We start from the raw sequence: 14,004 nt of genomic DNA, 5'->3' as shown, positions 1-14,004 counted from the left end.
TCGGCAGCAGACAGCTTGTTACCTCCCAACTGCATTGGTTCCGGGGCGTCCCCGGAAGGGGGTGTAGGAGCCACGAACGATGGAGCAAGTTGCCTTGAAACCCGTTGACGGTAACGAGAACGTTCAGTCCTCCGCTCCTGCAGACGCTGGTCCACTCGAACGCACAGACCGATTAAATCCTCTAGGTCAGTGGGACGTTCCCGCGCTGCGAGCTCATCCTTTAGGGATTCAGACAGACCTTGCCAAAACGCTGAAGATAGTGCTTCATTATTCCATCCCGTCTCAGCAGCAAGTGTGCGGAACTCCACAGCGTACCGGGTGACGGGTCGATCTCCCTGGGTTATGTGATGAAGAGAAGATGCTGCCGTTAATTGCCGTGCAGGAGTGTCAAAGACTCTTCGGAACTCCTGTGTGAGGGGACCTTGTTGTTCCCAGATGGGAGAAGCCCATGCCAGCGCCTCGTCGATGAGAAGAGCCACGATATAGCCGACCCTGGAGACAGAAGAGACAAAACGAGAGGGCGAGAGTCGAAATTGGATGAGGCATTGGTTAAGGAAGCCCCTACATCCTTGGGGATCCCCAGCATAGTGTTTGGGAGCAGGAATACGAGGTTCCAAAGCAAACGGAGGTGCTGGAAAGGCGGTTGCGGAGGTTGTGGAAGCCATGGGTGAAGGTTCCCGACTGAGAGCTCGGACTTGAACGGTAAGGGAATGAAGGCTTTGCTGTAACGTATCCATTCGCCTATCAGCTTGGTCCAGATAAGTCTCTAGCCTGGTGAAGAGATTTGTATGGGCATTTAAAGTACGCTCCACCTCAGCGGGGTCCATGTTTGTTGGGCTGAGCATAATGTCAGGACGTGCTCACCACAAACGAGACGGGACTGCGGTGCTGAGGTGGGATAGGATATAACGCCACCCACAGCCACGAGGGCACGTCTTGAGAATAGAGTGGTCTGGGAGTCCAGGTCGGGGCAGGAGAGGTACGGATGGTAGAGGGTGCTGTTTGACAAGTCCGGGGTTAGAGAGAAGGACGTAATCGTTTACCGTTTGCCGGGTTCGGGATGCCAGAGGTGCGGAGAGTCGTGTTGCCGTTTGCCGAGTTCGGGATGCCAGAGGTGCGGGTAGTCGTAGAGGAAGCCGGTTCGGTACACGAGGAAGACTGCAAAACAAGACAGGACTAGGGAGGCAGAGAGTGATGAGAACAACTGGTTCTATGCTCAGCCGATGAGTTAATGAAGCTGTAGGGTATATATAGGCACGAGGGTCCAATTGCAGAGTAGCAAGGTGGGGGGTGTGAATGGCCAGGCTGAGGCAAGGATAGGTCCAGAGAAACCCCTGGAGGAGGAACAAGACAAACGAGCACATTTGATTGAGGCATTGTAAAGAGGAGATATGCCTTTAAGAGGCTGGTGCTCCTCCATGTTGACGCGCCCCCGTGTGGCCGCGTATTAGGGTTAGGGTTGCGGGCGCGTGACCGAGTACATGCCCAGGCCTGACACTAGAAGGGGAGCGCTGACGTGCGCGCGCGCCTAGGCAATATGGCGATCGGCTTCCTGGAGGGAGGATCGCTACGAGACGTGGGAGAGTCCGGCGGCACGACGGGTAAGTGAGGAGCACGCCGAGGACGGCGTGACTCCCAGGACCTTACAGTGTCCTCATATTACGCGGTAATCGTAGCATACTGTGCTGGACTCCATATCCAAAAAACAGTGAATTTTGTCCCTGGAACGCTGTGTGATGTCATGCTGGTGTTCTGATGCACCCAACGTGCGTTTCGCTAAACGTAGCTTTGTCAGCTGAGTTCCCATACGTGTAACGTGGAGAATTTTTAAGTCCTCAAGGTTGATGACATCACCACCAGAAATAAAGGAAAACACGTATTTATATGCATATAAAAATCTATTCCATGAAAAACACTACTTATTACAAACATGATTATCCCAGAAATCCTGTGAAATTTAGTTCTTCGTTTAAACCATATAGCACTACTATTTTCAGATTGAATCTCCATCAACTTCCGTGTTGGAGCAGTATCTTCTCCACATTACCTCCTCTAATACCCATAACTATTTTCTGAATTCCGAATGCTTTCAGAACACCCGGTTTACGAGTATGATGTGTCTTGCCACACCAGTCCGCTTTACTATTCTCCATGTCTCTTTTAGCATGCCTCATGTTGCCAACATGGTCGAGAACCCTTATCCTTAACTCTCTCAAGGTCATCTCCATCTATAGTAGGTTACAGGGGCATTTTAATTCATAAATTACACTTTTAGTTTGACAATTGATGTTGTTTCTGGCTGGGTTCTCCTTAAGTGTGAATGTGATCTCTCCTAGAAAAACAATTAGGTAGATTACGATGTAGCTACCTGGCGTGCCAGATACCGAGACATAACGGCATCCAAAAGGTTAAACAAATAACTTGCATTTTAATTTTAATTGGGAGTAATACATTAATTGCAACAACTTTAAGTGGATGGTTATATCCCGTATGGATATGTATGACTATCAATATGGTGAAAAAAAATGTTCTCCTGAGTTCACTTCTCTCTAGTTTTAGTGCAGAAGAAGCATAATCTAGAATATTGGAGATGTGCTAGAATAGTACCTTCTAATCAATCAATGAATCAATGTTTTTGTAGTGCACCGAATACCAAATATAGTGCAGATCAATATGGTGAGCAATTGAGGCAAGTGCCAAATTATTCACAAAAGAGGTGAGTCTTAAGGGATTTATTGAATGTTTTATTGAATCCCAGTGGCTCCATATCAATGTTAAAGAGGAGAGAATTGAGCTTTGAGGCACTCCACATGTAATGTTTGTTGTGGATTATGAGATTCCATTAATGCATACTCTTTGGGTTCTTCTGTTTAACAAGTAGGCAAATCAGTCAAGATCTTGGTCAGATTGCCCTACAACAGTTTGCAGCTTGTGTAATAGGACGCTATTGTCAACTGTGTCAAAAGCAGCTGAGAGGTCCAGCAGGAGGCAAATTGATTAAGATCCCCTGCCCATAGTCAACAAGTCATCTATCACACTTATAGCAGTTTCAGTGCTGTTTTCTGAAGCCTGACTGAATTGTGTTTTGCTTTTTTTTAGGTCGGCTTGAAGTTGGAACTCTATCACCTTTTCTAGGACCTTGGAGAGGAATAGGTAGTTGGAAACCGGTCTGAAGCTATTTAGGTTGGAGGTATCTAGTGCTGATGTTTTTTGAGGTTGTTCTGGAACTTGCTCTGATCTATTTATTGATTGACAATCCTGAGGATGGTACTACTGAATTGATACTGTATACTGGAGGAGATGAAAATGATACAATATAAATTAGTAGTTTTGGAACCTGTTGAAAGGGTCTACCTTGTTTCAGGCTTAACATGGTCTGGCCCCCAAAATGTACTAAATGACCCATACTTATGAGAACACAAAAATATATCAATTAACTAAATTATGTCACATTGGCTGTGCATTTGGGGCTTCTTTGTTCCCTGCTGTACAGAATAACCAGATTCCCAAACTTGCTTCCATCGGATGATGATTATAGATAACTCAACGGTTCAAGATAACCTACCTGAACAGGGATCTGACACTCAATGTCTCTACTCATTTTCATGACACATTGTTTGGCTAAATTTTGGTCATCAGATATGATAATACTTTAATCCCCATCATTGAATGGTTGTCAGAAACACACCATCATGTTTTTATATCTGTGCTTTAGTATGCAAAGTAAGTTGAATTGCACTCGACAAATGAAAAAATCCCTTGTGAGCACATTCACATGTCTAACACAGGTCTGCAATCACGCTTTTCACTATTATCTCCTAGCGTACATTGCAGCAAGGGATTCTGGGAAATTACATGCAAATGAGCCGACAGTGTCACCTTTTGCTTCAAATACATTTTGACATTGACCCCTATAAAGGAATTGCACTATAAAATATTGTTTAGAAATCACTTCTGGTTTTCGAGACAGGTTCATTTGATGTACATTCTAATATAAGCTTGCATTTGCTGCAGGGCTTCGTCTGCTTTGCACTCCTATGAGAAGTCGCTGCAAGAAGTTGCAGGATGTCAATTACTACACATATGTAAAATGTACATCAAGTCTTTGAAAAACAGGCTGGGGAATATGTTTTTGTGTCAATGGTTACATTTTCAATTTATTTTCATATATTACTCTTCTCATTAGTGGGCTAAACATTTAAACCTATAAAACTATCATTTTAATGACTACGGCTACATACTCTGATGACCTTATAATTTAATTGGTGCTGATGTTTAACAAAGATTTAAAGGTGACTTGCTCAGTCAAAAGTCAGTGACACTGAGGGCCCTATTCATTAAGCTGTGCTTATCACAGAGAGCAATTCAAGTTAATGGCACCTTCTTTGTAATTGGCAGTATCGCAGCTTAACAAAAAAGGCCCAGAGTCTTGCAAACGGGATTTCCCTCCAAATAGCATGTTATTGATATTCTCCTTTACTTGAAGAATCAAGGTTAGATTTAACTTCAGTATTCTTCCAGTACTAATTTCCACGTTTGTTTTGTTATTTGGCAAGAAGCATTGTTTTAAATCATATATTGGCATCGGCTCTTTCTGACACCCGGCAGGTCTCATTCGCAGAAGCTAATGAAGCAAATTCTAACATTCACTGAAGCAAAACTTCCAATTTAGTATCAATTTCTAGGCTAATACTATGTCATTTGTTTACTCAGTTATATAGACTTTGTGCTTTGTGTAAGCAGGTAAAATGCATACCTGGGATGCCACATTGTATAGTCGAAAAGCTTTTTAATACAACAAATATGTAGCATTGTGAAGTACTTATTTGAGTACAGTTGTTGGTACAAATAGATAAACTGGCTAAAGTTAGTAAAATAAGAAAATTAGTTAATATTTGAATTTTGTGGGCACCAAAAGTATTTATTACTCTTTTTCATATCAATGCTACTATACCACTTCGTATTTGAATAATATATTGGATGCACGTATTAGCTGCTATAATGTACAATATACTTACAAACATGATGGAACATATTTACTAAGTCGAGCTAAACCATAAGGCACATTACAGCCCATTTAAGTTAATGGTCGGTTAGGTATCTTACAGCATTCTAAGGAGTCTTATGTCTTAGCAACACTTAGAAATTATAGCACAATGTCCACAGCAAATAAACAATTAATATATAAAAATAATATTTTGACATAGGAGGCGTTAATAGTAAACCAAGTAAAATATATTGATTGGGAACTGACTAGTAAGGACATTGCGAAGAAGTGATGGTCTTACTTGATCTTTCGTGACTTAATAATATGTGTTTATATGAAAATAGGTGAGAACAAGGTAAATTGTGAGTACTGTCTAAACTCAGAGAAATAACTTTACTGAAGCAGGAGTACAATGTGAATAATTTTGGCCTTGCCTACATCAATGGTTAGTATTTGTCCAGGATTAATCTGAGGAAACAACCGTGAGGGATTAATATAGTAATTTGAGAGTCCTGTTCAGTAGGAGGAAAGAGAGGTGTTCAGATCGGTCCTCAATGGATTAGGGACAACTCAGGATAGGAGAGTGTATAGGCAGGAGAGAGGGGTATGCTTCTGCAAATACAATCATAGGCTTTAGACTGCCAAATATTATTACTAGAATGTATTTATAATGCACCAGCATATTGTGCAGCCCAGTACAATGGGAAAGTAAAGACAATTACAAAAATGACAACATTATCATGTACTTTAACAATAGGTAAGGAGGATCCTAATTATAAAATAAAAGTATTCCAAATGAACGATTTTGAAGTATTTTATGACAGAAGGAGTTTAGAGTTAATCTATTATTTACCTGTGTATGTGATCACACAAGTTGTCATAAAGTTGTAATGGAGTTTGCTTATGGATTGCAGTTGATTCTGTATATGTCTGGATAGGACTTCACCTCCTCTTAATTATTTGACTCTTTATTCATTACCATATATGTTAGAGAAAATACTGTATAAAAGATTAAAGCCCCCATGTATTATGCGGTGGAGCAGTTAATCAAGTGACTTACATTTGACGCAGATCATTAGTCACAGGAGTTTACAGCACCTCTGATATGGCAGAATTTTTTTGGTTTCTAAGAAGCTGACAGACTTTGATACATCTCATTATAATAAATGTGTTGGATAACTTCACCCTAATATCTCCCATAACCATTCTCCAAATCAAAAACTGACACATAAACTGTTAAAGCAGTCAACATTGATTCATAGTACCTTGATTCATCGATACATATTTGATGTATCTTTATTTGCATAAATACAATGGCAATAGGGCAGTTTTAAACTTAGTAATAGCCACCTTTGTCTGATATGGATAAAATTGACCTAGGACCAAGCTCGAGTCCTGAAACCTCAATGCATTGAACAGAAAATTCAACAACTAATTTGGAGATTAGTGAAGAGACCACTAATAATTATGATAATGTTCTTGATTATGTGAATCTTGAAATTGAACAGTATTGTCCTTGGTTTCTTCTACGATTTTCTGCTAATAACTTAATTTGTGTTCAAACATACAATGTAAAAAATACAAACTTTATTTTTTTTTAATACGAATATGTGAGGAACGTGACTATTTCTGTCAACTTTTTTTTTTTAAATAACTTACATTTTCAAGAATGTCACGGTCACAGTCACTCTCTGAATAAGAGATTCGGGTCTGGCAGTTTTCAACGAAGTTTCATGTCTTTATTTGTCAGTTGCAAATGTTTAAAGTCCATTCTTTGCTCATATTTATGTATGAGTCAATATTTTGGATATCCAATGATCTGGGCCTTGAAAGAAGACAATTTATTTTCTCTAATGGGTTGATTTTTCTTGCTACAGTATTTCTCCATCCTCTTTGTTACACTCCACTCCATTATTTCTTTGTCAGATTATTATAGAAATACCAGAAATGGGGGGTTTAATTTGCCTAATATTAGAAAATATAATCTGGCCTGTGTAGCAAGACATGTAGGAGATTGGATAACTGGAAACAGCTATTACTCAGGCTTAGAATTAGAGGAGCAGTGGGTATCGCCAGAGAGTCTCCCGGGGATTTTACATGTAAAATGGAGAGAAATACCAATGGAAGCAAAGGAAACCCGCTAATTAAGGATACATGGGTATGGCAGGATGGCCTCACGGCAGTAAGACACTTGGGCAGAGGATTAAGCTGAACCGGGTTGGTTTATTAACCAGCAGACAAATTAACATAATGGGTGCTGTCCCTTTAAATCATAATAAAGCATAGAACATAAACACCTATTCCCTTTAGGGAAAGCTAACTAAACCATAGCTTTCGTCCTCACTAACTGCATGGTCAGCTAAGCTGGTTCCCAAGCCAAAAACATGCCCTGGCATATGCAACAATGTAACACAATCTCTGCATACAACAATAAAGTGTTTTTGCTTATCTGTCAGTCCTTTGGAGCAGACGTCAATGCTTCAGCATGGCCTTGCATCCTTTCTTCCTAGGGGAACTCAGTCCCACCTTGAGCCCAGAGAAACTCCTCTGTAAACAGCTTCCGCAGCTGGGGAACACTTCTATCACCCCCCTTCTCTGGGGAAAACAATCTCTCACTCTGTGACTCCCAGCATTGTCTCTCTGTGTTTGTCTTAAACAATTCCTTGTTTCACTGAGGAGCCCAGCCCCTGATTAATCAGATTTCAGCTGCTGCTCTTTCTCTAAGGAGATTAACGCTATGTGGACTGGAAAGCACACTTACTTCACTGATTCAGCCTACTGAGTCAGTGACTGTCACAATGGGCTACTTGGAGAATATTGAGAAACAAAATGTGGGCTATCATATACTGTGGCAAACGGCTCCCTTTATGTAGGCTCTTCGCGACACAATCTTCTAGGGTTTAATTTATAGAAAAGAAGGACAAACACATGTATACACACAAAAGGCACTCAGCCCACAACCTTCAGCGGTTTCTTTTTCCATTAGTGACATTAAAGATTTCAAACACCGTCACTTTAAGAAACAAAAGAAATCATAAAAATAACATCTACTCCTGTCAGGAGTCTAACTCACAGCATAACCCTATCTGCAATGTTGGCTGGGTAAGCCAGTTACCAACTTTAAATAACACACAGATATAACTGTAGCCCGGTCCTCCTTTTAGCTCTCCTCACCTCTGCTGCAGGCGGGGAGCCTGCCAGGCAGTCAGGGAAGTAGTGGGGGTGACCCGGTCGCCGAAACGCATCAGCGGGTAGCCGGTAACGGCGCCGCCATTTTGTTTGTGCGCTTGCATGCGCAGAAAAGGTTTGCGCATGCGCAGATGGTAGTTCGAGTTGCGTTGGCCATCTTGCTACTCCTCACGCATGCGCAGTACAGCAGAAATGGCAGCCATTACACCCATAAGCTAAGCCGGGGAACTACACTTCCCAGCAGCTGCAGGGGCTGCACAACACATGGAAAGTACAGCCAATAGGTCTGCTAGAATCTCCTGAGGGGAGATTGGAACTTTGGGTGTGCTTGAAGTGTGAGCTGACAGTTAGGAGAGTTGGCTGTTGGAGCTGGGACAAGGAAGGAGTAAGTGATATGTGCAGGTGTCAGCGGCATCTGCACTAGGTACTCCCTATTATGCCCCAGCTAGGCCCCAACTCTCAGATAGTTTGTAGCTGCGAAAGGGACTTGCCCCTCAGATAGGGACCCTGCCCTGCTCAGCAATATTAGTGTTAGGGACACAGGGAGACGCCACACGGTGGCTGCGGCCTGTGGTCCAGGACACAGATCGCCCTACATTAATAAATAATTTTTTTACGGTGGTACACTCCAAAAGGGACCCGCCCAACATAGAGGCAGAGGCTTCGCGTATCAGCATCGGAACCGTGGATCCCAGCATCGTGGCATCCGCGCACCCAGGTGTGGCACCGCCCGGCAGGTACCCAACGCATCAGTGCACCAACTCAAACACTATAGTGGGGCAGCACTGTCACACAAACCTTTGGTGGGTGAGCGGAGCATTGGAGAGTACGGCCGGGCGTGGTCTGGTTGGTGTTTTATACAGTATATATCATAGGTTATTTATGTTCAGTAAAACTGCTATCTTTCCTAAGTGTGTGTTTTATTGTATGAGGGTCCTGTTGCGGGGTTATTCTACATCAGTGGTACGCTAACTGGGGAGCGTGACCCCCAGGAGGGGTGCGAGACTGCCTGCGGGGGTTGCGCGGTATACAGAGGCCCTGTGCGCTTCCCGAAGGCACTTAAATTAAGTGCTGGGGAACTGCAGGGCTCTGTAAACCTTTACTTACCTTGGCTCCACACGCGTCACCATGGCAACGCAGCATCAAATGACGCCACAAGGTCATGTGACGTCACATTGCTATGGCAACGTGATGTCATGACGCCGGAGCCGACGCCAGTGGGGGGAGGGGGGCGTGGGGATGAGGTGACTGCCGGCAGGGGAGCGCAGGAAAAAAGTTTGCGCCCCCCTGTTCTATCATAGAATCCTGTGCAGGTGGAGGCACTACCGACCGAACATCGACTCAGGTATACCCCAGGTTCCCAGAAGCGGAGACTCAGATCTCCTGTGCACCACAGGTATTGCACCATATACATACAGTACACTGTAGCCACACATCTCTCAGGTGGTGGTGAAAGTGCGCTACATAACATTCTATTCTTAACTGTCTGATGGGGACAGCGTCCCAATAGATTCTCAGATGCTGCAACACGTGAGGGGCCGTCTTCCCCGAATTGGATCCTGGGGAGCAGCAGCCTCCAGGCTCTAGGAGAGAGACTGAAAAAGCAACTCTCTCTTCTCTAAATATCTGTTCTAGTAATTAGGTGAGCAGGTGAGGGAAACCAGAACCATTGTAAAGTCTGGTATGGATTTCCTTTCCACCAGCCTTAGTGACTGTGAATCTGTGGGGCGGATCACATCCACACTATATCTGCACTTTCTGCTATGAATCAGACAGAAACCTGCCTACTATCCTGGGACTATGTCACAATACATGCTCAAAATGTTTAACTACAGTATACAAGGGAATTTAAGGTTTCTCCCGGGAAAGATGTCGGCTTCTTTTCAGATATGGAGAGACAAGGGGATTAGAACTCTGAGCCAGTTGCTAGATGTGTACAGTGGTAGGTTCTTGACATTCCAGGAGCTGAAAGAACAAATGGGACTGCCTCAAACACATCACTTCCCTTATATACAAGTAGTGCATTATTGCAAGAGTACGGGAATATATAAATCATATCTCTTTTGAATAAATGTTTTTGATATCTTTTTTGAGGATGCTAATAGTACCAAATATTCTATCTCAGATTTATATGACTGGATTAGGGACAATGACTATGGTAAGGGTCTAAGAAAAATGTTCACTAGATGGGGAAAAGATTTCCCAGGAATTGAAGGCGTTGACCTGTTACTCAAACTGTTAACTCTGGTTAGGAAAATGATCATTTCTGAGGAGTGGAGAGAGATGCAATATAAGATACTGCATAAGACCTAATATGCTTTTGATATAAATTATAAGGGGATAGAGTGATCTAAAAATAAGTGCTCCCAGGAAAGAACAGATTTAAAACATTGTTTGTGGGATTGTCTGGTTATTTCTACTTTTTTGGGATAAAGTTCTGCAGTATATACAAGAAGTTATTGGGATAACTACAATAAAAGAGCCCTTAGCCTTGCTGTTGGGAAATATGGAAAGTTGAAATGAGGTCAATTTAAGGAACAATGAATGTCCCAAGGCTAGCAGAGATTGTCCATGGTGAAATGGATAAAGCCCGAACCCCCCACATTAGATATTTTAAACGATTATCTGAATAAATTGATGATGATGGGCAAATTAGAAGCTGACACAAATAAAGAATTAAGAACCGAGACATTTTTTTTTAAAATGGGAAAAGTTTATTGATACTATGACACAACAAGATAGGGATTAAATCATGCAGACATTTGAGCATACCTCTTGGGGTCTCCTAAGACTGATTGCGATGGGTCACAGATAATTTCACCCATGAGGAAATATGATAGTATATTGTTGATGGGGGAGATAGTGAATGGGGAATCTTATGCTAGACTCTGTTAGGAGGCTGTGTGGTGATAGCTTTGATGTTAATCTTTAAAAATGCTATTATCTGTTTTTTCTTTTTATTATTATTTGTGTTAATGTGTTGAATTTTGATATTATAAGTATGATGAGCAATACTAAAAATTATTTTGTGTAAAGGTATTTTTTTCTGTGTTTCTTATTGTTTTTTCTGTCTGGAATGTTGTAATGTTGTTGTTTAATGCATGTAAACCCAATAAAAAAAAACTATTAAAAAACAAAAAGAAATGCCAGAATGATAAAGGCCTAAAGGGCACTCTGGTGGACTTAGCCAAAATACATTTTATTGATGCCATATCAGCGTTTCAGCCCTCAAACAGGTCTTTCTCAGGACAATCCGTAAAAGACTGATGACTACAAAGACAATTAAATAATAAGTGAAGGACGGCATAGAAAAAAGTAATAACCACAAAAGTCATTGTCATGTTGATTAACGACAATGAGTAGAAAAATAATAGTAAGAAAAAAGTAGATATTTAAAGTGTTAATACAAGAAGCGAGGGTGTAGACAGAACATCTAAAAGAGACAAAAATATATATATATACTGGTAAGTGAAATATTGTCACTTCTTAAATGTTTCAAACACTTTAGAATGATTATTGCAGAAGAAAAGTAACATATATCGATTGTAGGTAACAATATTACAATACACTTGAATACATATTGCACAGTTCACACTGATTAGTAGAAATAGCATTACTATAGCTAGCATAATGTATATGGTAACAATTAGAAGTTAATTAACCCCACATTATGAGTTGAGTTGCTAACCTTGTTCTTTAGTTAGATGTAACAAAGAGGAAGTCAGACATTTTACATACCATCAAGTTTTAGAGACACAGGGGATCAAAATATATAAAAAATATATTACTTTTATTTAGAATTTCAGTCATAAACTCAGCTTAAAGGCATTATTATACAGCAAAACGTGTACTTTCAAGAGAGTAACTGCAACATTTACTCTATCCTCACAAATCTAAAAAATATAGATTAACCGTAAGTGATGTAGGTGGAGTGGTCGGTCTTTTACTGATGGTCTTGAGAATGGCGGGTGCGGGGGCCGAAATGTTGATATTGCATATGTAGCCCTGGGTAGTTTGGGGGCTTTTGTTCTTTCTCCTCCTGGCAGTAATACTTAGTAAGGGTAAGTTGCCAGGAGTAATCATGGGTTCTCCCCACTCACTGCAGCTCTCTGAGTCAGATAAGGCAGTGTTGTTCTGTCTGTGTCCAATAAGGGACAGGGACGGGCTCTTGCTGAATGTGATTTAGGGAGAAGCACTTCCTGATTTAGATCAGTTGCTCCTACCTTGAGAGGAGCTCAGTCACCAAACCCAGTTGTGCAGGGCTCTGCCAATCTGTGGGCCCTCCCTTAGAGGAGAGGCAGGTAGACTGTTTCCACTACTCTGATAGGAGGTAGTGGAAGAGCTAGGCCTGCTTCCAGGGCCCTGACTGGGAGAGAAGGGCCAGGTCCATCCTGCAGGAGAACTCCTGTGTTACTGTGTTCCTGTACTGCTGTGTATGCTGATCCAGTGTATGCTGTTGGTGCAATAAAGTGTTCCTGATTATAAGAAGCAGTTTTGAGACTGGAATCTCTCATCCCTGAGGGGAACGTTCTATTCCAGGGATTCCACCCCATATCATGGGGCCTGCAATAGATGGAGGCGCTGTCACCGTGAGTATGTACTGGGTATGTCCCCAGAAGCCTGTCCTGATCTTCCCCATACCATCAAGCGGGAGACTCAGGAGTCCTGTAAACCAGCAGGTGCACCACACTATAGCCATGTGTAACCAGAGTAGTATTTCCCTAGAGGGAGGGGGGGGGGAAACCCGTTACATTTTGGAGTCACTGCTGGGATAGGCAACAGGACAGGCTTTCAGCTAGGCGAACTGATGTAGGAACATAACAAGAAAAAACACAAAAGCGCACCAAGATGAGAGATAGATATTGTATTAGCAACAAATAATAAAATTAGTAACTTACATATAAAATTTCTTTAATAATCCCCGATTCTGGTGTCTATCACAGGAGTAGGGCATCACATAGGAAGTATGAAGGGTAATCTCAGTTCTGAGAGATCAGACCCGCGCGCTGGGGCTGTCTCTGTTCACTCTCCTGTCCTCCACGTGTGAGAGGGACCAACACTCCAAGTTTAAAGAGCCAGAGCGCGGACTGAACTTTTCATTACTGATGTAGGAACATGTATGCTTCCAGGAAAGTGCTGCAGAGTGGAAGGAAGCCTAGGGGTAGTCAGGCGTAGATTGTCTGCTCGCAAAGCACACCCTAGATGCCCCTGATTGGTGTGATATAGTTCTAGAGACAAGGCTATTGCTTGGGTCACCTGGAGGAGGGTAGTTGTTTGATGCCTAGGCGGTAGCCTGTTAACTTGGTCAGGAACTCCTGGTATGGGTCAACGCTATGTATAACCGACAATAGGTGACATGTTAAGTACAGTGGTGCTGATCCTAGGTACTTCTAGCCAGTAACCAGATTGTACACCACAGAGCACTTACACTGGACTGATACCGTGTGCAGCATACACAAGAAAGAGTTTAGCCTAGCCTGGGGTATGCTGAGTTACCACTTGTCAGAGGCTACATGTATTGCAGTGAGCAAAGGAGAGCGAGTCCCCCCCAAAAATCGGAGGGTCGCGCTGTGTTAAAAGTACTGGGAATACCTAAAATGGCGGCTGCTGTGTGTGGTGATGCACCGCGTGGTGCGAAGAATCCAAAATGGCGGTTCGCGCCAAGCCTGGATAGCGCACGTGCTGTGTGCCCAACGGAGGTACAAAATGCAGAAATGACTTTTGCCAAGTTGCTATGGAATGGCGCAAAAGCCATAGCCGCGCCCTTTTTGTCCTGCATGGATCCCCTGGTTCCACCAGAGGGAGCAGACTCTAAGGACATTGAGATT

At 42.5% G+C, this 14,004-nt stretch overlaps 1 protein-coding gene across 1 annotated transcript in view; it reads left to right on the top strand.

The window, feature by feature from the left end:
- The window catches only part of LOC142499531 (uncharacterized), a 58,850-nt gene extending 54,860 nt beyond the window's left edge, over positions 1 to 3,990 (top strand). Inside the window, exon 2 of the transcript XR_012802695.1 lies at positions 3,100 to 3,990. The gene's annotated coding sequence lies outside the window, so the exon portion shown is untranslated. The remainder of the gene's footprint in view (positions 1 to 3,099) is intronic.
- The last annotated feature ends 10,014 nt before the right edge of the window (positions 3,991 to 14,004 follow it).

The sequence above is a fragment of the Ascaphus truei genome, chromosome 7 (assembly GCF_040206685.1).
Source record: "Ascaphus truei isolate aAscTru1 chromosome 7, aAscTru1.hap1, whole genome shotgun sequence".
NCBI classification, from domain to species: Eukaryota; Metazoa; Chordata; class Amphibia; order Anura; family Ascaphidae; genus Ascaphus; species Ascaphus truei.
This window is presented reverse-complemented; position numbering and strand designations above follow the sequence as displayed.